Source organism: Aythya ferina (assembly GCF_964211825.1).
Source record: "Aythya ferina genome assembly, chromosome: 2".
Taxonomy (NCBI): domain Eukaryota; kingdom Metazoa; phylum Chordata; class Aves; order Anseriformes; family Anatidae; genus Aythya; species Aythya ferina.
In genome coordinates, this window is record NC_140297.1 from 34,987,762 (window position 1) to 35,011,205 (window position 23,444).

The following is a 23,444-nucleotide window of genomic DNA, read 5'->3' on the forward strand; positions in this document are numbered from 1 at the left end:
CCTCTTCTCTGGGAAATTCAAACAAACAAAAAATAATAATAAAATAAAAGGGAAGAAACAAAAAATAAAACAGCAAACTTCAGAAATTCCCTCCAGAAGGGATTTTTTTTAAAGGTAACAATTATAAAACTATCAAAAATGTCTCTCTTCAAGGCTTTCAGAAGGAAGAATTGCTAGAGAAGTACAGCCTCCGATACCCACGAGTCACTTCTCCTCTTCCTACTGTGGGACCCCATCCTGCCCTTGGACCCTGGCAGCCTGTGGCCATGAGTTTTTTTTTGCTCACATTCCAAGTCTGGGAAAACTGAAGCTTTTTCAGCCCACAGTTTTAATGACTGCTCAGCTTATCAGAGAGAATGGAGAGGGTGACCTGGCAGGAAAGCAGCTGGTGCCCTGCTGGATCCCCTGCAAGGTGAGTGAAAATCACCATCCGTTTTGCTGAACAGGCCGTTTTCAATGAAAAATTGTTATGTTGGATTTTTTATTTATTTATTTATTTATTTATTTTTCCTGCCCATCTCTTTCCTGTGGGATTTTAGTGCTGGTTTTCCATGTTCCTCTGTTCCTCCCCTCCCTGCTGGCTGGCATCCTGCACAGCCTGAGAGTCCCATGGACAGCAAGGTCTCCTGCCTGGTGGACCCAGGTGGGACTGGGAGCCTGGGGTTGTGAAGTGCTCATCCTGCAGTGTTCGGGAGTCACTGCACCAGCATTTCCAGGCAAAATAATTTTGGTAATGGACAGGGAGATTGCTCAAATGTTCTGTTTTTTGAATAGTGAAAACTTTTCAGTTCTGGAGTAATTTTGGAGGGAGTAAAATCCACCTTTTTCTCAAGGAAAGGAGATATATTTAATGAATAATTTAATGGAACTGAGAATTGGATGGCCAAAAAAAAGTAAAACCAAAAGAGTTTGGATTGAAATTGTGTTCAAAAGATCATGTGGAGGAGGAGGAGTGGATATATCTTTTACAAAACAGACTATGAATCTTTAAAGCAAACCTTTGTTTTTGCTGCAGCCAAGGTTGTATCTCAATAATATTGCCTCACATTGAGGCTTAATAGGATTTAGATGTTATCTATACTAGGATTTCTGCTGTCAGTTTTAAGCTGCAGTAAACCATATTTGTGCAAGCCTTATTTAGCATTAACACTTTTTTTTTCTTTAATTTATACTAGGTACTCTATTAGTGCTGCTACATCAATATAGTAAAAACAAACAAACAAACAAACAAACAAACAAAAGAAACCCTTTGCAAGTAAGAAGTCATTTGAATAAGAATCCCAGAGATACTCAAAGATAGCTTTAGCTGGAAACATTTATTGCTGCTGTTGACTATGCAATCTTTAAAAGGAACGAGAGACTGCACGATGAAATGCTTGGGATCACTAAATGCTGTGCCACAATTCTCAAAATAGGATTTGAACCCTGCTGCTATCCAGAAATCCTCCTGGCAGTTCCAGTGTGTGGCATTCGGCATATCGCGCTGGGTGCTGTTAGGGGGAGTTTTACCTCCAAAACACAGAAAGCACAGTAGGGGCCCAAATGGCACCAGCATATCCCCTGCTTCAGTCATGCAGGGGCAATTGGTTGACCCTAAAAGGAATTATTCTGAATGTTTCTAATGTGCTTCATGTTCTGTGAATGGGCAGTGTTGCAAAGTACAACTAAAGCTAAAAAGATTCATGGTGCTAAAACACATTACCTCTCACATAGGCACAACACCAACATTATTGTGGCACACTTGAGAAAAATCAACAGTATTATTAAAAATATGCTGATCATAGGAACTTATGTGATAGTCTAGGAGTATATTAAATTAATTGATTGTACAAATTAGCCATTTTATGAATAATATTAAAATGAGTACGAGACTAACCAAATTAAAGAATGCTCCATTTCTAGTGATATTTATAATTCTGAAGCAGAAGGGCTGGTGACATCATTATTGTTGGAACCCTTCCTGCAGTAGTTCTGCTTTGGAAGGGTAGTAGTCTAGCATATTGTAGATAGTTAAGGAATTTCCTGCTCCTTTATCAGCCATCTTGAAGTGCAAATTTAGATCTGTCTGGGGAAAAAGACTGGAATAGGTCAGATCAGCTGGGAATCAATAAAAAGGGAAAGACTTCTAGTAGCCTAGCAAAAAGGAAAATCGTCACCTTGAGGAAAAGGAACCTAATCATAAAGTCTCAGCTAAGGCAGGAATGCTCATGTACAAATGTGGAAGCAGAGGAGGTTTCAGAAGAATTACCCAAGGGTGAAGGAAATAAGCGTATGAGTTATTAACATTAAATACTCTCTTCTGGATCAGACATTCAAGTAGCTACATTTTTAAATAATAATTGAAAAAATATGGCTCATAAAAATTAGTGAAGTTGCTCGTGAACAATGTTGAGATCCATCTGATTTATATTGTTTGCTTAATTTTGTTGTATTAATTAGTTGGTAATAGTCTGCTAAAACAAATAACAAGACACTTGCTGGGAATAAAGCATATTTTCAACCTGTAAGCTGTTAGACATCATTTAGTCACTAAGATCAAGTCAATCTAGGCAGCTAGAAGTATTTAACATTTGGGTGTTTGAGACCAAAGCCTACACTGAGGGTAATAGCATTACTCTGCATAAAAAGTAAGTCTGTTGCAGGAATCTACTCAGCTCAGAAGGAGGTGAGGGAGGCACCCTGCTACCAAAACCTTGCCACATAAACCCACTACAGGAGATCAAGCAGTGAAGGGAAAAATAGGAGTTAGTACAAATGCTTAATTTCTCACCTGAAACGTCTCACTCTGATGATGCCAAACAACACTGGACATGGCAAAAGTTCTGTTCTGAGCCCCTGAACTGTGATTTAGGTTTTAGACATTACCATTAATTATTGAAACTCAGAAGGCTGCAAAAACATCTTGATTCATTGGCAAACTGACAAACATATGGTGTGTTTTGCAAACCTCTAGGTTTCTGTTCAGAGGAGGAGAACATTAATTGCATACAAATCCTACCGGGAGTTCTGAAACCAGCCATCATTAACATTGTTAGACATTGTCTCTGGGAAGTTCAGTGCATTTTAAAATCTGAGTGAAAAATTAACAGCTTTTGTAAAACTTTTGAGAAGGAAAGTGCTGAAGTGTAATAAACTCAAAGAAGAGCATCAAAGTATCTGAAGCTCTTCTGTATCTGGTGTTGGTGCATCAAACAGCTTTGCTTGTTGATTGATAGCCTGGTTGACAGGTTAGTATTTGTTAGCACTGGGAAACTGGAATCAGAGTATGTTGTTACGTGTTGCTCATGACCTCCAACCATCTCTACTTGGGCCATTTGATTGCCACATTGACATATGAAATCCTATGAATGTCAAGACTTGATAACTAGATTGACCTAGCACAGAGCTTAGTTGACATTGGCAGTGGGCCTTAGATAAAGGAGGTTGTGCTGTCATTATGGACACAACCCAGAAAGCCCCACCAGCAAATGCTGCAGTGCATCATGTAAAAAATTAAGCACCCTCTTTTTCATCTAGTTTGTAGCATGGCTGATCTCTCTAGCTCTTCTCCCTACACTGTTAAAAACCATGCATCACATTTATGTCATGCAAGTGCAGCAGTGCTCTGGGATCTACAGCTGTTGTTGCTATGGTCAGCACAGTGTTTGCCTAAACCAGAGATACATGAAGGATCACCTTGTTTAATGACCACTTTTTGACCAAAGTAGTGGCTCTTCTACTTGTCCTCTTCAGATTTTCTGCTTGCTGTCTCCCATGTCTTGAAAGCACCATCTCATCACCTGCAGACCTGATGAAGAAGCATGCTGTCTTTATGACTGTGGATGGGTACACAGATATTGCAGTACAGATAAACAGGAGGGACAAGTTCATATGGGCTGATGCGTTTTGAGCAAGGGCTGCAGGATCCTCATGCCTGGTGACTTACTTTGCACTTGTATTAAAGAGGCTGGAAGAGCACTCAACACAGACCAAAACTTGAAGGAAGGTTATTCTGTTGTGGTGTGAATTCAAAACCTGGAGTGACAGGACATGTGAGTACCCCATCTCAAAGCAAGGTCCAGCTGAGATGCCTATGAGCTTGTCCTGTAGCCCCAGGGTGCAGAGCAGAGACTAGATCTGCAAATGAAGTCTCTAGGACACAGCACAGAAAAATCCCAGGCCATCTTGTGACACAGGGATGGAGAAGGACTCATGCCCTTCACCAGGTCATTCCCCCACATCAGTGCTTGTTATTCTGTTCCCACTTTTAAATACCTTCAGTGATTCCTCTCTTTCAGAAGGGTTAAATTCCACATTGTTTAGCAACTTGCATACAGCCCTAACAATTTCCTTGCTAAGGGCTATCACTGCTCTATTCAAGCCTCATATTTCAGTGCCAGTGGTCAAACTCCAGAAGCAAAGCAAATCTCATTGTACTTATATGTGCACCCTCGAGAGCACTCTTCTGCAGCAGTCTTTGAAGCCGAGACTGCTGGGTGGATTTTCTTGCTTTCATCTTCCATCTCACATTCTTCATGTGTGTAAAATAGTTTAAAACTGAGCCCCAGTGTGCTTATAAAATGCCAGGTCATTGACAATTGTAGCGCTCATTTGCTGTGGTCAATTTAGTACTAATAAGCTGAAACTGTTCTGCAGGGATTCTTCTACATGGAACATAAACTCCTTTTCCCTCACTTAAGAACACTTTCCTATAAAATGATTGCAACCTAATAGTTTTCCTCCCCATTTTAGTAACCAGTCTCAGTCTCTATTAGTGGTATTTCCCCCAGCAGCTTTCCCTATAAGCTCTATTTCAAGGCACCAAATCAATGATTACACGGTGTGCAGTCCATTGAACTGTCCATCCTGGGAACCCAGCATGTAATACAATCTCTAATATCTTAGTGCCATAGTAAAAGTAGAATTTACTGCAAAAGTCTAAATTCAATGTTCAGACTCATTTTTTTTTCCTTTTCTTTCATTTCATCCAGATATTTTAAAGCAGGTGGGACATCTTCCCAGGTGTCTCTCAAAAACACTGAGTCTGCACGTGGGCTTCCTGACCCTGTGCAAATGCAATAGCAGCAGCGAAAAGGAGGTTTCACACCCTCTTCAAGCCATTACTCACTCATCTCTGAGGACTGCAATTTGCATATATCAATCAACACTGGTCACTTCATCTCTTTCCATTTTTCCTTGTCCTGTCCCCATAACCAGTCAATTTTCTGAATTCATTTTTCGTTGTCTTTTCTGGCTCTTTTCTCCTTTTGCCATTCTAGTGTTTTCTGATTCTTCATATTTCAGTAAGTTACTCATCCCTACACTGTACACTGAATCTCTTACGAGAATATTCTCTGTGCTTATTCCTATACTGACTTGGGGTTCTGTTGAAATCTGTAATAAAATATTTAAACACTATTGTAAACAAACCCCAGACAAGCAGAAATAAATGCAATTAATTCCCTATCTCAATCCGGTACGCTGTTTGTACAAGGCGTTACTTATCTGAGCAAGACGCTTGGCTGTGCAACTTCATATACTGTACTGTCAGTACTATATGTATTTTCACCAACTGCTGGCCAGATTTCCTTAGTCATATATCGTGCATATATTGTGCACATGTGAAGTCACAGCTCAGTGGGGCTAGAACCTCTGCTTTAGTGGCATTATTATCAATAATTCAGTGAAAAGTCTTCCCGCAATGAAGTTACCTTGTCTGATCTCTCTTTTACAGCATAAGTGGAGTCTCTTGTCTACTTATACTCCATGAAGAGAACTATATCATTCCCTGATAAAATGACTCTTGTAGTTGTATCCCCAATAAATTGCCTGTGTGACATCATTAACTTCCTGCATTCTGTGTGGTCATAAATAACCAGCACTTCCACATGAAAAATGGAGGAAGCACCATCTTTCTGACAGGCTATGCATTGTTATGAATTAAAACAGAACAAAACAAAACAGGACTTATTAATTTTATATTAATTAAACTAGTATTTTAACAATAACATTTTTGTCCCTATGTTTTCCTCGGCAGTAATCAGATTCCTTCATTGTGATAAACTGCCCGGCCTTCGGCCTCATAGCTTATCCACTTGGGAATTGAATTATTGCTTCATAAAACAGAGGGCTGATTATATAATCACTTAATTAAATGTTGTACTCAGTCATTGCTGAGCTATTCCTGAAATGCATTTGGCATCTGTACTCACTAGGCAAATTTAAACATTGGAAGAACTATTTTTTTCAGATGTACATCTTAAGGGTTATTATTTCCAGTGTTCCTTTGTCTGTGTGGTCTGGTTATTTTCCATGTGTCAAGCTCACTCCTAATCACAAAGGAGATGAAATGTTCTTTGTGTTCCTATCTGACTTGCAGATTGCAGTCAGATTCTTGCTGTTATCATTTTGGAAGCATTTTTCTTGCTTCTGTCTGCAACAGCATTCAGAGGGAAAGAGCCCTCAGTCACCTATTGAGCAACTCTGTTCCAAGCAGATACCTGGGACCTTACCAGAGACCACTGAAATTGCCATCAGGAATGCATCAGACCCCAGGAAGGAAAAATACAGAATTTTCTACAGCCCCAGGTGAATTCCCTCTTGCAGACAAGCACCAGAGACATGCTGGAGGCTGTGCAAGGCACCAGGCTGTGTCTGAGACAAACCCTTTGGTTTTGCTGAGCCCAGGCAGTGCCCAGACCTGGCTTTTTATGTGACTTTTCAGTTCCCTTGGCAGCAACGAATACCAATGCCAGCATGTGTTTGTAAGGTATGGTCCAGCTAGTGTAGATCTCAGGACCACAGAGGTCACAGAGGACCCTGAGATGTCCCGCAGCCTTGCCCAGAGCTTTGCCCTGGAAGGCTATATGGGTTTCACCTATGGGAACTCACTGCCAGGGAGGGCAAGTAAAGTGCTGGCCATGAGATCATGCTTCTAAATTATATGAACATGCACAGACCAGACAGGCTCATTTGGGAGGACAAAGAAATGAACATACTTGCATAAAAACTTTTAATTTTCCTACTTCATTTGGCAATTTCTTCAGGTAGCAGTTACAGTGAAGCAAAGCTGCTTCAATATCTTCATCTTGTCTGTTCCTGTCTCCACCACATTCAAGAGTTGCTCTTTACTTTTGAGCATGGTTTGGTCACAGGGTAATGTGGCCACTTGCCCTGCCCATATAGTACAGATGCATAACTCCACCAGAGCAGGACAGTGGACAAGGAGAGCCACTGACAATCAATGCTTCTTGCATGGAAGTCCCATAGTCCTGCCAGGGATGGTTCAGTTCATTTTCCTTAAGATCTATCCCTGAACCCAGCTGTCAGTTCATTTTCTCCTACCAGGGGAGAGATCGTCTACTTTTGCAAGGATTTTCTTTCTGTCCTTTTCCAGTTTGGTCTTTGCCTTGTGATCCAGCCTATGAGTTGAGCTGCACAAACTAGAAAACCTTACCTCTTTTTATCATCAGAGTCCCACATTAGTGTACATAACTTCAGGGTCTCAGTCTCCTGCTGGCTTTAATAGGACTCTGTTAATATCTACGGGAGCAAGATCAGATCAGTGCAAGGAACTAGGGCAGAAAGTAGAGGCTGACTTCAACATCAGTTATTTTGCTGGCAGAAAGAGAACACAAGAATATTTGCTCTTTCTGTTCCCATTGCTCTTAGGAACAGGGAGACCTAGGACAGAAAGGCATTAAAATCACTTATTCAGAAATGAAACCTTCCTTTTACTTGCTCATTTTCCTTAACAATAGGCAGGTACAGACACTGAAACTGCACAATCTCATTCCTGAATTAGAATCAGTATTCCTCCCTGTTTCTTAATTTAAGGATTTTATTTTTCCTGAATTGCAAGACTTTGTGGCTGAGTGGATGAACTCTCTTTTCATTAAGCAGAATCAGTCATGTTTTGGCTCAGCATTGTATATTTTCAAATATCTTTTCCCCTTGATCTTGTTTAATTATTTCCACAGGATTAACTACTTTCTAATGTGTGTCACTTTCCTCTGCAGGAAGCTCTGTGCCGGGTAGTATGTCTTCTCTTATTATGCATTTGCTTGGAATATAAATTGCTTTTCAATCAGATCTTTGCATTTCTAACAACATCTTCTGTATTGCAGCAGGTGCTTTCCCTAGCGGTTACTTATATGGACTCTAATGGCATGTCATCTGTCTATGCAGCCACTTCTCTGCCAAATATGTAATAGAGGAATTTTCTACTCACAGAAGCTTCCGGCAAATTTGGTTCTTTAAAGGCTGAGTTTTTCATCTATTTCTACATAGCTCATTTCACTGGGCTTAAATAAACTAAATTAGGATGGTTTAAAAATGCCTGGAAGCCTGATCTCATATCAAACTGCATCCCTTCCTTTTCTTCAACTTGGCTTCTTTAGAAGGTCAAGAACTACATTTTTTTCTCTCATCTTTAAAACTCTGACAGGTTAAGATGCAGGAGATTAAACCAAAATAACTACCTTTTCACACAGAAAATAGTTAAACTGCAGAACTCTTAACTGTGGGCTATGGAGGACAGGAGTGTGGAGAGGTTGAAAACAAAAGTAAACAGATGTCTGAAGAACAGATCCAGTCGTGGCTTTTAAATACAGTAGGTATAGTCTCTGGTTCAGTGAGAACCCAGTGTCCTGCTGGCTGATAGCAGGGGACACGGAACTGCTCTGACCCTGCCTTGGGCCTTGGGACCTGCAGGCCTCTGTGGCCTGCTCTTCAGATCAGGATCCTGGGCTCCGTGGTCCTTGAGGATGCTGATTCAATATAGCCCAGGCTACCAGCCCGAGAAAACTAATGACTGGAAAAAAATATGTGGGGAAATCGCATGAGCGAACAGTGGCACATACAGCAGGTGCAGCCTGGACACCAGGTTTCTGTTCTGCCAAAGAAAAGCTGCAGCCTCAGTGGAGAAAATGTGGCTGTTGAGTGTAAGCAGAGCTCTGCTCTCCTCCAAACAAAACCAGGTGCAGTACAGAGGGCACTGCTGTACAAGACGAGTGAGTGATGTGTCTGCTGTTGGACTACTTCTGTCATTGACTTGACTTTCCTTGATTTGGGGACATAAACTTACTGGTCCTTCAGTTAATCAAGGCGGGCCAATCATTATGACAGCACTGAGGTCATGGACTCTGTGATGGTTTATTTGTATGATCAGATGCAATGGGGTAACTGCACGCTACGTGCAGGGTAAAATCCATTTCCTCACCAGCAAACAAGGGTCCACAGTTCCTTGAAACTCCAAAGTGATCCTGTTAAGAACATTGCCTTTTGTAGATGCTAGATGAGCTTTTTGCTAGATTAGATTATTTTTCTCAGTTGGAACTGCTTCTGATCCTGAAGAGTGCCTGAAAAGACAACAGCAAAAAAAGAAAGCAGAAGATTCTAGAGAGGGTAAGAGTAAGGCTGAGGGAGGAATAGAAATAATAAAATAATGGAGCTGCAAGTGCCTATATGCTTCTTGTAGCATCTCCTGTGCAAGAAACAGAGCGAAAGAGGCTGTTTGTTTGTGGCATACGATGACAGCAATGATTATAGCCTTCTTTTCACTCCAGTGCCGTTATCTGCTATGTCCAGTAAAATGCTTCTAAAATAGACTTGGGATTTTAGACAGGATTTTAGCTGCCACAGATAAATTAGTGAGTGGGAAGAAAAAGCATTGTTTCTCTGTAGCATTAGATATGGTATTTTTAAGCCACATGTATTAGAGGAACAAATAATTGCTATTCACATTGGGACTTAACTAAAGCTAGTCGCGGAGAAAACAAAGTTCTCAGCCCATGTGGAGCACCAGCAGCTCTCTCCCTATGTAGACCCCAGAAGACTGAGTCTGCTCATACCCATAGTAGTCTCTAGGCTCTGACCTTTAGCTTTTGCCCAAGGCAGTCTAAAAAGCAAGGACAACATTCATCCAGGGGGTGCTCTGACCTTCCCCACCACTTCCTATATGAGCAGAGAGCAATGAAGATCATCCACTGCACATACTGACCAAAAGGCAGGCAGGACTGAGATAAGCCACCTGCATGCCTGAGGGAAAGGGCATAATAAATAAAGCCTTTGAGGACATAGTATAAGCCCCAACTACTGAAACATGGGAATTACTGGGGAAAAAAAACATACTGTGGGCAAGGTTTGGGTTTGATTATACTTTACTGCTGCCAGGCTGATTTCTGCTGGGTTGAATTTCCTACTGCTTGAAATTTATGCTTACATACTGCATTTTTACTTGGCTCTAAGGTATTAGGAACTAGGGCTGAGGCTCTTAACAATAAAAATGAGAGAGAGATATAAAGACATTGGCTTTATTTATTCTTTCACCAAACTTAGACTTTTCTGCTCTGGATCTGCTTTTTTTCATACTCATGTATTTCATAAATAACTCCACTTTGTCTTAATGGAATTAAATAAATACAATATGTCTCAGAAAAATCATTTAGAATAACTCTTTTCTTCTACTTCACTGTTATCTCTTGGGACAGTGACTTCTAAAGATTTTAATGGGCTGTAACACAACACAGTATGACGGGACACTTGTAAAACAAAGGTTCTTCTTAGTTCAAAGACAGAAGTTCTTGCACCTAAGGACCAGATGGATGTTACCACTTACCTGCAGCTTTATTTTATAATGCCTATTTCAAATATGTGGTCTTAAAAGAAAAAAGAAAAAAGAAAAAAAAAACAAAAAAAAAAAAAAAAAAACAAAACAAAAAAAAAAACAAGCAAGCAAACAAACAAACAAACAAAAAAAAAACAGAAAAGAGAAAAGAAAATAGAAGAGAAAAAAAAAAAGAAGAAAAAAATAAGAGGAAAGGAAAGGGAAAAAGAGAAAAGAGAAAAGAGAAGAAAAGAGAAAAGAGAAGAAAAGAGAAAAGAGAAAGAAAGGAAAGAAATGTATAAATCCAGTGTAAAGGAGGAAAAAGGCAATTCTAAAAAAGCCCAGGTGATGGAGCTACTTCATTGTCAGTGAGCACAGAGCTGTCGAGGATCTTTGCAGAAAAGAATCGTCAGCAGCAGAAGTCCCCAAATACCTCTGCCAGCACATCCTATAGTTCCTTTTTCCTGACTAAAGAGCACAAATCAGTGTGCACAACTTTCTGCACGTCTTTTCCAGGCAAAAGTTCGACACTTGGTGTTATGTTCTCTCTCTCCCTTCCAGAAAAAAATCTATTTACCTCTGGTTTTACCTATAGCTCCCTAATGAACTATATGCAGTATACCATCATAAGAGTTTTGTTACACATGCTGTAATGATGACTTCAGAACTGCATCAGAAATTTTCCCAGAAGCCACTTCTAATATTTTTGGTGCAAAGAGGAAGCTATACTTTTGCTTTTCTTTTTAATATACAAAAGCACTAAGATGCGTGAAAATGTTTATTTTGAATTATGCTCTAAAAGACTTTGTATTAGGATGCTTTCTAAGATAAATCTTTCCTCAAAATAATTTTATTTCTACAATTCTAGGAAGCAATGATAAGAAAATGTGGTTGGCTACTCTCACTGCAAATTTCCTCAGTTTTAGACTTTCAAAAAGCCCAGCTACCAGTCTCTGCTTATAAATGTAGCTACCGTGAGCTGCAGGCTCTGTTCCCATCATGAGTTAACTGCAGATGTTCCTCGTGAACCAAAGACAGATTAAATCCTTGGCACTCCCCTTGGAAACCACTGCTGAGCAGTTAGTGAATTTCTAAATATTTTGTGTTTGCTGTGGACCAGGAGGAACCAGGTCTTGGAATCTTCTACTGAAGCACAACAGACACCCAGCCCTGCTCTCTGCCTGGGCTTTTGCCCCAGTATGTTGCAGCAGGTGCATTATTTCAGGCATAATTTTGTTGATCAGCCTCACCTAGCATTCACCTGCAGCCTGAGCAAATGCCCATAATGCTCCAGCAAGCTCCTCCCTGAAGGCTACACTGAGGGCTAGCACTGACTTCCCTTTGAGAAACCCACAATGGGTCTCACACACTGAACTTTACAAGGCTGGATTCAGTGGTACCTGGGTTCAAACCATCCTATCTTTTGTTCTGTGTTCATGAACAAGAAGGACTGCATGAAATATGGGTAGAGATAGCCTCATTTGTGGAGAGGTTGCCACTTGGGGACTGCAGAGTCCTGTGGTTTATCTGCCACTCCTCCTCTGCCTGACAGCATGACTTGGCCAGGTCACTTTGTTGTGCAGCACCTTTATCCCCCTCCTGTTTCATACCAAGGTCGGGTAGAGCAGCTGATGGCCTTTTGCTCTGAGGGCTTGTTCTCATACCGTGTGCTACTAAAATATCTGACAGACCTGCACACCACTGTCAGGGGAACATCTGACTACTACTGTTATGTGCACGTATTTATATATATTTATTATGTTTGCATTTAATATTAGTTCAATTTCCATTATATTGCTTTTCAAAGAAAATTGAAATACATTTGAAATTAATACCATTAGTACCAGAGGCTAACAACACGGTGTTGCATACGGATGTAGTTATGAAATTTCCTTAGTTCATATAAGGTGAAGGTTAATTTTAGACTGCAGTAAGAGCATTGGAGCCATTAAAATAGTATGGAAGAATGCTACCAGATGAGAAATTGTTTGAAATAAATTAAAACCATGATTTCAGTCATGTTTTTCTGGAGTACTTTGATACTAGACAATTTTTCTTGCCTGTAGTCCTGTCAGAGATTTTCATAGCAATCATGCTCATTTCCAAGGTAATCATTCTTTCTTATATTATCAATAAGGACTGTTTCTCAAGGTATGTGAATATACTGTACATAAGTAAAATAAATCTGATCCTCTAAAAACCCCTTCAATTTTGTTTTTCTCTTGTATTGGTATAACTACTGATAATCCATGATATTATAATGGTGGTGCAAACACAACATGCTGTATTATTTTGACACTTCTTGATGTGTTTCTTCATTCCCCTCTGAGGTTTATTATGTCACTGTCAAAATAGCTACTGGTATGAAATTTTATGACTTGTGTGGCAAAGGATGTAGTGCCACAGAGATGAACAAAGAATGGGTCAGCTCAAAGATAATCCATCTTCCCTGCTCTGGTCTGCACCCCCCCTTCCTCCTCTCCTTGGCAAACTCTGAGGCTGTGCTGCAGAGCTGCAGGAATTGGGGTTGCATTAATGCTGTGCTAGATGCCTTCATTCACTGTTCATCCTTGTAAGGATACTCCCGATGCAGCTGTGATTCTCTGATCTAATTTAGCAGGGTCAGTGTATAAGAAATTGTGAAAAATAAAGGTAGCTTATATTTTGTGTTCTCACTTTTGTTTGTTTGTTTGTTTTTGAAAGTGAGAGAGAGCTCCCTCTGATTTAAAAAGGATTGGTGGATGTTCAGTGCTTTTTAAACCAAACTGTGGGGTCATCTGCCTGTATTTCCTAGTTACTGAGAGAATAAAAAAGGCTATTTTTATCACCTCTATAGAAGTAAAAATCATCCCATATTTTCCTGCAATATTTAGCATTTTTGTTAAACAGTAGCCATGGCACAACCTTGTCTCGGGGCAGTCTTTTTTCTAGCACAGAGCCTAGGCACTTTGCCTGAAGAAGGTAGGCTTCCATCTCCCAGAGTCTTCCCTTGCCTTCCTAGAGCTGCAGCAGTGACATAGCCTCCTAAAAGAGGCTGTGCCTTTCCTTAGGCTTCCTCCTAGGACAGAGGTCAGGGGGACAGCCATCTTTTTTGGCTGCTTTAACCTCTGACAGAGGGTAGGACATGTTTTGTAAGGTAAGAAAAGCGAAATGTGAAGATGTAGTTGAGAGGCAAGACACCAAACACAGGCCTGTGTCATGAGTTATACAGCAGAATACTTTGTATGCTGTTTTTTTTTTGTTTGTTTGTTTTTTGTTGCTTTTTTTTTTTTTTTTTTTTTTTTTTTTTTAATGTGCTTGTGTTCTTGAGTTACAGGTATTTAAAATAAAGATGTATAGAAAAAATTTTTTTAAGTGTTGGCCAAGGACATTGGTGCAAAGACTCAGCTGGTAAGAAGTACTTCTAATGAGTCAGCAAAAAGCACCTGTGTCCTGCAAGACTTCCCTGCCTCTAGCCCATTTGCATGTATCAACAAATAACCTGTGTGTGAAAGCAAACCGAGTATATCCAGGGGATAATGATAGTCACATTAACCATCACCAGTGAGCGCCTGCATTTGTGAGCAGCTAACTGAAACCTGCCCTTTAACGCTTGCTTACTCACCAGGACTGCAGCATTTCACATCCTACACAAGACAGCTCAGCAAAGCAGGAAGGACTCGGCTCTCTTCCACTTTCCAGCCCATGACAGACATTGACCATAGAATTAACTAGTTCATTTTCACTATTTTCTCCTCACTCCACTCTGCCAAAATGCAATTAGACAAAGACACTGCATGCAGAGGCTGTTCCCTGCCAGAGGGTACTTTTGAGGAGACAACATATATTGAGGTTGTTTCAGGAGTTAAGACTCAAACAGTGATTTAAAGCGGAAATGTTGCATTAAGGAATGTTCCATGTTGCTTTACATTTGTCATTTGCATGTGCTCAGCTATTCCTCGGGTGGCTTGAGTTTCAGCAGTTATTACCTGCATTATTTTATCCAATTAAATTTGTCTGTGGAGCAGAAAAGTGAGGATTTTGGTGATGCAGTGGCTCTGGGGTTGGTGTCCATGTTAAGAGCAGTGAGAGCAGAGCAGGCAGCAGCAGCTGCAGCATGAGTGCTGGTGCAGGCAATGGGGAACTGGTTGCTCCTGTCCTCAGGGTAACCTTCCCAGTGACAGATAGAAAACAAAGAGCTGTCACCGGGTGGACAGGATGTGGCTAACTCTAAACGGCGTTACAGAATTTCTGTGGTTTTCAGTAACTGTACCTTCAATATGTTACTGAGTCCTGAGTAAAACGTCAGGAAGATTGAAGACTAGGTTGTATCTCAAAAGATGCTGAGAATTTGCTGAGCGCATGAAACTCTCACTGATTTTATTTCTGCAGAGGGCCAAAGAAGTCCTCACAGATTCAAATTCTTACAATATCTGGTAAGTTGAAAATCATGGTGGACAAACGGCAAACAAAAAAAATCACACATTGGAACTAGCTGTTCAATTCCTCACATATGTTACTGATTCCGTATGCAAAAAAAAAAAAAAAAAAAAAAAAAGGACGGAAAAATCAAACGTGCAGCCAGATCTCAAGGACAGCAGGAATCGGATCAGCAGTGGCAGTGAAGACCAGCTCCTGTAAAACCAGATCTTGCCCTGGGCTGGCAGGGAGCTCATTGCTATTGTCTAATGTCATTGGATCCTCTTAAATAATCACATTCATTTTGGCTTGTACTGCAGGGAAGAAGTATGCTAACAGAAATCCAAAACTTCTGAGTAGAATGAAGATGAAGTAAGAGTTAAAGGATAAACATGAGAATTATATTGTTTGGTGGATGGTTGAGAAAGAAAAAAAGCAGAAGTATACAGGGGAGGTTGGTTCAAGGATCACTGTGTTCTCCTCTTTCTACTGCAGGTTTTTAGTTTAGGATTTCCACACATTGCTGTAAACACATAATTTATGTGTTCCTATAGCAAAGAAACAGAGACATATTCAATTATATTAGAATATGAAAATTTAAAAATGCAAATCCCATTTGCACTTATACCAGGGAAAATCTGAGCTAATACTCTAGAAGTGTGAAAGGAAATTCAATCCTGCTATATTTAATTTATGAGACATTCTAATATCATGTGACCTGGTACAAAGATAATAAAAAGAAAATTAATACTAAATACTTATGCAAACACTAAAAGAGTATATGCAGTTACTTCATCCAATCTGTACATTTATGATGAATAGAAAATCGTCAATATCTGTGTTCAGAGCAATTGCTAGCTGCCTCCATGCAGGCAGAGAATACTTTATTGCCAATTGTTCTCTTAAAATCTTCTAAGAATTGTGAAGAATTTTAAAATAAGAAAACTGTGCTCCAACAAACTGTATCTTAGTGGTCTACAGGCATCTGCCTGTAAAAGCTGTGGAACTTAATTGGCAATAACAGTCTCTCTATAGCTTTTCTGGATCTAGAATGGTGTAGTCAGATTGTAATTTACAATCAGATTTCATTCAGCTGTTCAAAAGCCTTTAGGTCAAAGATTTATTAAATTCCAGAGGATTAAGTTTTAAGAGAAAATGAAATTGTATAATATACAGTACTCCTAGTACTCCTATTTATTGGAATCACCTTTCCATTACTGGTGACATCTTCAGTCCCCTGACTCTTGGACCTATTTATCACTTAATTTTCACCCATCCCAAACTGTGTTCCTAACATGCCAATTTTAAGAGTATCTGCACATATGCATTAGATAGACTGAATTTCTTTTCTTTAGCACCCAATCTGAGATATATTAAAGAAAGCAGAGGGATGTCCATTGACTTTATGGTGAACTAAATCAGTTGCAAATCATGGTAAAGCTTGTGCAAGTGGAAAATGGTTTTTCAACCTTAGATGTATCAAAGCACTCAGACATACAGCGACTATGTGAATGCCTGAGTTCTTTTATGAATAGTTGTTTTAGTCCAGGTCCACAAAAATAAATAGGCCTCCAACGCATATTGGCTTGAAAATCCATATGCCTGGAAAATTAATGGAGTTGTGTGGGATACAGTTTAGTTTCTGCCCTAATACTGGGACAGTCTAATGGTTGTAGCACAGGACTTCCCAGAAATTATTACATCTGAACTGCTTCATGGCTTTAAGCAGAATGATAATTGTGTAAATTAGAAATGAAAGTAGATGAAAAGTGTGACTTTGGTCCCCTCCACCCCACTCCAACCACATCTCTGAATAACCATTTTCCCCTAGCAGTGCTTCTGATTTGAAGTGGATCTGTAAAGACAGGACAAAGGTTTTTGTTAATATTTCTTCCATTGTGAGCAGAGGTCTCTAAGCAGAAACTTTCCATCAGTAATTGCATGGGTAGAGTTAACAGCGGATCAAAGTGGGAGATGTGGCTGCAATTGGATTCTTCACCATTCTCCTGTGGCCATATTCTGCTCTCAGTCCCTTCAGTAAAGATCCACAGAACTTATTTAAAAACTAAGGCAATATCTATGATTCTCATCTCCAAATCAGAACGGGTTAAGGTCCATGCACACTCTGTTACCCATATTCTTCTCTACACTGCACAAAGAGAGGCACTCCGTTCTGTCCTGGATGCTAGTCCTTCACCAGTTTGTCTCCAAAGATATTGATGAGGGCAAAAACAGGCTGTGTGTTTGGTCACAGCCTTGACATTGCCTCAGGGCTGCACAAGGTGAAAGGACCCATTCTGTTCAGCAGCAGAGCATTACTACCTAGCTAGCCAGAGGAAAGCCTCGCTGTCCTAAAACTGGGAAGTGGCTCTCCATCCACCTGTTGGTTCAGGTAGCAGATAAATGTTAGCACGGAAGGCTGGCTTCTGGTTTGGCAGTGTCATTCCGCCTAAAAACCCTAGGCTCTCATCTCCACTATGCAAGCCGAGGTTTCTTCTTCAGTGAAGAGTCAGGGGACCAGATCTGACACCTCTGTCCCTCAGGCCAAAGCAAAACACACATTCCTGTGAGAACCGAGTACTAAATCTGTTTTCTCCCAGCCTGTTTTCCCTGGCCAGGCAGTCTTGGCCCAGGATGGTCAGGGCTGTTTCTATCACGTAACAGATCCATACCTTCTTTTTCACTTTGCTCTGTGCCCATCCTGTTTATCTCTTCTGAACTGCATATTGTTTCCAGTTTAAAAGCTCCTGCCAGCTGTTTTCTTTTGGTACCTTTTATTGCAGATAGAATTTCAAGGGCTTCCAGGGGAAGCTGCTGAAAGCACTGCAGCTCTCGGACTCACTTCAAAGCAACTTTCATCATTTTTCACGCGCTGTTTTTAGGACTCCTCTTCTGTTCTTTCCCCAAAACAGATTCTCTCAAAGATCACACTGGGAGATAGCACTATTTATGGCACTTCAGCGGGAGACATCATGTTTTTTGTCTGATTTGGACACATCCACTGTCCTGTAAAGGTTAACAACAGAGAAGTTTCCTCCCCCTCTCACTTGTAGTTTGTTGTTGGTAGGATTTTTCCAGAGGAATGGGTGGGAGGGAAGGTTACTGCTGGAATTTAGCTGCCAGAAGCCTGAGGGTCAACTTTAATTTAGTCAAACCTCCCATCATTAAAGAGATTGTAGCTTCTGCGCTGGACCAGGCAGACTCATCTGTGGGAGACCCTGGCTTCACACCAACGCTAATTGTGGCTGAATTATTCTTACAATCTGTGAGGCTTTGTTGCTGAACTTAGAGGAGAGATAGACCATCAGTTTCGCAATTATCTCCGGCTGGAGAGCAGGGGGGAAAAGAAAATTCCTGCCTAACCCATGCCCTCAGTGAACAGCCTGCTGTCCGCATCAGGCTGATGGGCCCAGGGCAGGGCTGCTGCCCTGGAGAACTGTAGCTGTATCCTGAAATGGGGTGAGAGGAAAAGGGACACTGTCTGGAAAATAAAGGGTTGAATGGCTGTGTTGGGTGGGATAGGCCAGATCCAGCTATGACACAAAGGGCTGTAGCCCTGTGAGTTCAGTGCAGATACACTGCTCCAATTGGGATGCTTTCAGGAAGACCAAATATAAATAAGCTTGTGGCGCCACATACTGTTACGTGAATCTTCTTGGGTAATGCATCACAGTTTGAGCCACTCAAAAACAAAACAAAACCTGCAACAAATAACAAAGCACTATATATAGTTTTGTGTATTTAAATCCTTGTTATTCTGCTTGATAAATTTTCAAAAATCTCCTGGGCAATGCCCTGAGCCATCTGATCTAACTGTGAAGCTGGCACATTCTTATGCAGGAGATTGGACTAGGTGACCTTCAGCAGTCCCTCTCAAATCAAACTAATCTCTGATCATACAAGGACATTAATTTCCTAGAATCCCTACTTAAAACAGTAAGATCTGTGGAGAATACCAGACGCCAAAAAGGTTGAAGACTCCTTTCCCTTATGTTTTCTCTGTGGACAGGTATGTCTTGCAGATCTGTCTTCCATCTGATCTGTAAACCACCTACAATGCCACTGAAACTCCAGTAGCATAAAAGAGACTAAGGCTGGCTTGGTAGGCTTGTGAGGGCTATCTCCCTGTAGCCATTAGCACAGTAAAGAAGTTGGCAACAGTAGTGCACAGTCAAAATGCTGAGCCCTTTTCTCTTCTTGTGCATCCAAAGTTAAACAAGGAATCATTAGCTGAGAGCACAATCCCACATCTCTCTCTTCAATATGTATGGCCCAAAGTATCACAGAAAACATGTCCCCTTGCTACCTGTAAAGCCAAGAATAATTTTCTGTATTTTGTGTTACAGAGCTCTGCAAAGAACACAGCATCCAGTTAGGATACAGGGCCAGGACCGAAGCAGAACTTCCTGGGTGCTGTTATTGCTCCCTTGGTCATGGCTGCTACTTCTTCTTTGCTCTGAATTAACAGTTGCATGGAAGGTGTCATCCAGAGGTGCAAAGAGCTCCTTGATGAGCTTTGTCCCTGCCTCTGCACTTGGAACCATGAGTGCCTGATTGTCCATCTCTCAGTCCTCCTACTTTAATTCTGAAATAAATAAAAAAAGTGAAAAGCAACCTCCATTTGTCCCTACTTGTCCACTATTCAAACAAATGAGCTTAACAATTACAGAACATCTTGTTGTTATAGCTACCAAATGTTCCTGAATGATATTGCCCACACACCCAAGTGGAAGACTGCCAAACATATCATAGGTATTTTTTTCCTTAAGTGTATAAAGCTGAAGGTCATATTCAAGTTAGTTGCTGGATTTGTGCCTTTGGGGCACTTTCTTTAGGTCATGTGAAAAGCAAAGGAAACCTTTTCCTGAATTATAGCTGCAAAGAGTGGAACAGAGGTTTAAGCTGAACTTGTGAGTTTGAGATGCTGTTTGTTGGCATGGGAAGGTTGTGTTGTGATGTGATAAAGGAGATCAATTTTAGAGGAAGTCCAACTTGCTATATGGGTTTGGAGCTCTTGAACTGTATTTAAAGCCTGATTACTGAGTTTCTGTGTGACCACAGTTTGTGAACCATCTATCTACTGGGAATAAAATTTTACAACCTGCTTTGTAAATCTCTAAAAGTTTTCACCTCCAAATCTAAAACTGCAAAGAGTTTTTTATGATCATTAATAAAATGCTGAAAACTGCATTATTTTGAGATTTTCCTGTTAATATAAACCCAGAACAGACCCACATTTTACTGGCCATTTGCCAGTCTGAAACAACCTTTTTCAGAAACACTGACGAACCTTTGGCAGAAAAACAGTTTTCTTGCTGTATAATCCCTTCATACACTATAGGATATAGATTACTGCAGCTATTTTCTTGCATAAATAAACAGCTGTAGGCAAAATATTACACAGAAATTGATGAAATTCACAGAAGCTATAAGCACACATTACAACTAATGGTGGCTTTTCCTGAGGAAAGGCAACAGAAGTATCATACTGGCAAATCTATCACATCATTGGACTATGAAAGTTGTAAGACATACTCGAGGATACACCAATATATTAAAAGAGGAGGCCTATGGCAATTGTAGAGACTACAAGAGCTTGTAGCCTAAGGCTTGCTCTGATTGCAAGGAAAAATGATCTTGTCTTCAATTTCTCAAGATACAAACCAAATGTCTTACAAATTGGTCACATTTCATTTAACTCATATTAATCTACATCATGTTGCCTGGGGGGTCAAAAGCATGTTTTTTTTGTTGTATTTTTCTTTTTCCCTCTAGACTAGATCTCTTCTTTTGGCTGTAAAATATGCTGAAAGTTGTACAAGAGACATTTCAAAACATGCTTTTCATTACCAGTGTACTGTGTACAGTAATGCCTGCACAATCATGCTAATGTAGTTTGCTTCAAGTTCATGTAAATCAGGCTTGTGGCTTAGCACATTTCAGCTGTACTAGCACTGTAAGAGCTTTGGTCAAGAGAAGAGATGATATTGGACATGCTGGCATTGCTTTTTCTCACTCAAAAGGTATAAAGATCCCTTAAATGTAACAACCAACTCAATAAATGTCATGTTTATCAGGAATTTCTAAGCATCCTAATGCAGATCATGCACAGTACTGTAATTTAGCCTCCAAGGAACAGCTGTTAGGACTGGAAGGTAAGCACTTTTCTTCTAACTAGTTTCCCCATGAAGCACTGCAAAGCATTCACTGAAAGCTGAATTAGATGTTGCAGACTGATAAAGAAGGGCTTACACCATTTTAGAATTAAATTGTCCATATTTTGTATGGTTGGGGAGAAAAAACTTGCTCTACTTCATGCCATGAAAAATAGAGAACCTCCTAAATTTCTCTTTTGACCTCTGATATCTGAGAGAAAGAGGTCATTTCCTTATGCCTGTAGTGAGGAAAAATGTATGGATTTAGCACACCTTCACTCTCTTTTGCAAATGCCAGCTTGACCAAGTCCTTGGCCAGCTCCCTGCTCACTGCAGCAGGGTGGGGGAGAACAGGGCTCGGCCCCCTGATGTGACAAGGCATATTTGCCTTTAGCCCAGGCAAAGGTTTCACCTGCTCCCACTGCTTCTTGATAAAACAGTCAGTGCATGAAACCATCATCGCCACAGATACGAACAGATGCAGAGAGGAAAACAGCAACAACAGCAAACATTATGTTCCTCCCAGAGCGGTGCTCCTGTCGCTGCCCGTGCCACATCTGTGTTTTTGAAGGGAAATGTCATAACACTGCTAATCAATAAGGAGACTGACAGGACCATTTGTCACGAGCGAGCCCAGCACTGCAGCTGTTGTTGTAGCCATCCCCTCACTGGGCTGTGCAACGAGGGGCCAAGGGAAGGACCCGATTATTTGCTCCCAGTGCGCGGGTTGGAGGGCAGCTCTGGCCAGCTTGCCAATGCGCCGCCCGAGCCTTGCAGCAGTTGGGCTGAAGGCACGGGCAAAAAGCCCTTGCAGGAAGTATAGGGTTTCGAACAATGGGATGTAAAAGACACCAGACACCCTGCGAGGCAGAGAGGGTCCTGGGTGTTGGAGGAGACCGTTGACCTTTAATCCCCAGGGCGCTCTTGCATATGCATCACGTTTGAACTGCAGATGTTCCTCGCTGTTCCACCGGCCAGGGAGACAAGCTGCTGATCTTATGGAGGAGGAGGCAGGGCTCGGGGAGAAGTTAATGAAGACTTTAAGCCGTGGGTTGCAATTAAAATGGCCCGGCGGTGTGAGCGTGGGGGGAGGAGGGGTCGCTAAGCTGCTGCAGCTGCTCTGCCTGCAGTAATGGCTGAGAGCTAATGTCCTCCACAATGAGGGCAGTCGTGCATGCCGGGGGGCTCCTGGCAGGGGTGACAAAACTGAGATGCCCTTTCCCACCCCATCAAAATAATTCTTAAATTAGGAAATTTATCTTAATCTGATGGCCTATCTGGAGGTCGCACTGCCACAGATAATGCCTCACCACTTTCCCCTAGACAGCTGACCAGTAAATCGAAAATGAATAAATATCGATGTGGCCAGGCACAGGGAAACACCCCTTCTTTTGCAGACCACAACCTGCTTTTTCACAGGCAGTTTGGCCCTCAGCGTAGTCCCCACAAGGAAAGAAATCTGCCTCCAGCTAAACAGATATCTGCCTCTCCGTACCTTAAAACAGACAATTAAAATAAAATCCACACATCGCTGACGGCATTTGTATCCAACCGACAGAATGCCTGCAGTCTTAAAATGACATCGGTTCAAGCTTGGATTAGACTTCTGAAATACCTCTACTGAGACACAAATATAATATTGATTCCTTGAGAGGCTCAAGTTTAACAGCAAATGCTCACTTTATTAACTAACTGCGAGGACAGGATCCTCGCCCAGTGTCACCTTAGCTGCACTCGATCCCACCTGAATGCCGTGTCCTGAAAGTCAGGTTCAGATCCTATTGCTCAAGCTCAGCAAAGTACAGCCACACTCTATTTTGCAACCTAGGTTTCTTCTCAGTGAAAAGTGATTTTTTTCTCTTATTAACCATGTTTTGAAAAAAAAAAAAAAAGAATTGTCAGATCTGGCAGTATTTCGTTTCCAGAACTTCTTGTCCCAAAACAAAGCATTCCCATAAGGTTGAAGTGGCCCACATGAGTATTTCTGGAATGGAATATTTTCAGTTTTCATTTGGAAATGATTTTTCCCACATGCAATTCATTGTTATTATTTTCACACAAAAGCACATCGACAAGTTTTCAAAGGGTAGACTTGGACCATAATGCTTTGATTTCGTAACAGCAGAAAGTTTTGATTGACCTGAAGTAACATTTTATTGAACCTCCATTTTCCACAGAATTTCACTTGCACACAAATATTTCCATTTTTTTTCAAGAACTGGAAAAACATCTTCCCCCATGGAAAGGTCTGGTTTGCCTTGATCTTAGAGTCCACCCCCAAAAGTGGTTCTCCACTTTACAGACAA

At 41.0% G+C, this 23,444-nt stretch overlaps 1 long non-coding RNA gene across 1 annotated transcript in view; it reads left to right on the forward strand.

Annotated features, from left to right (window-relative positions):
• The window catches only part of LOC311433077, a 51,902-nt gene extending 31,729 nt beyond the window's left edge, over window positions 1-20,173 (forward strand). Inside the window, exons 2-3 of the long non-coding RNA XR_014690550.1 lie at window positions 154-412; window positions 19,330-20,173. This is a non-coding gene — a long non-coding RNA (uncharacterized lncRNA). The remainder of the gene's footprint in view (window positions 1-153; window positions 413-19,329) is intronic.
• Window positions 20,174-23,444: the final 3,271 nt, after the last annotated feature.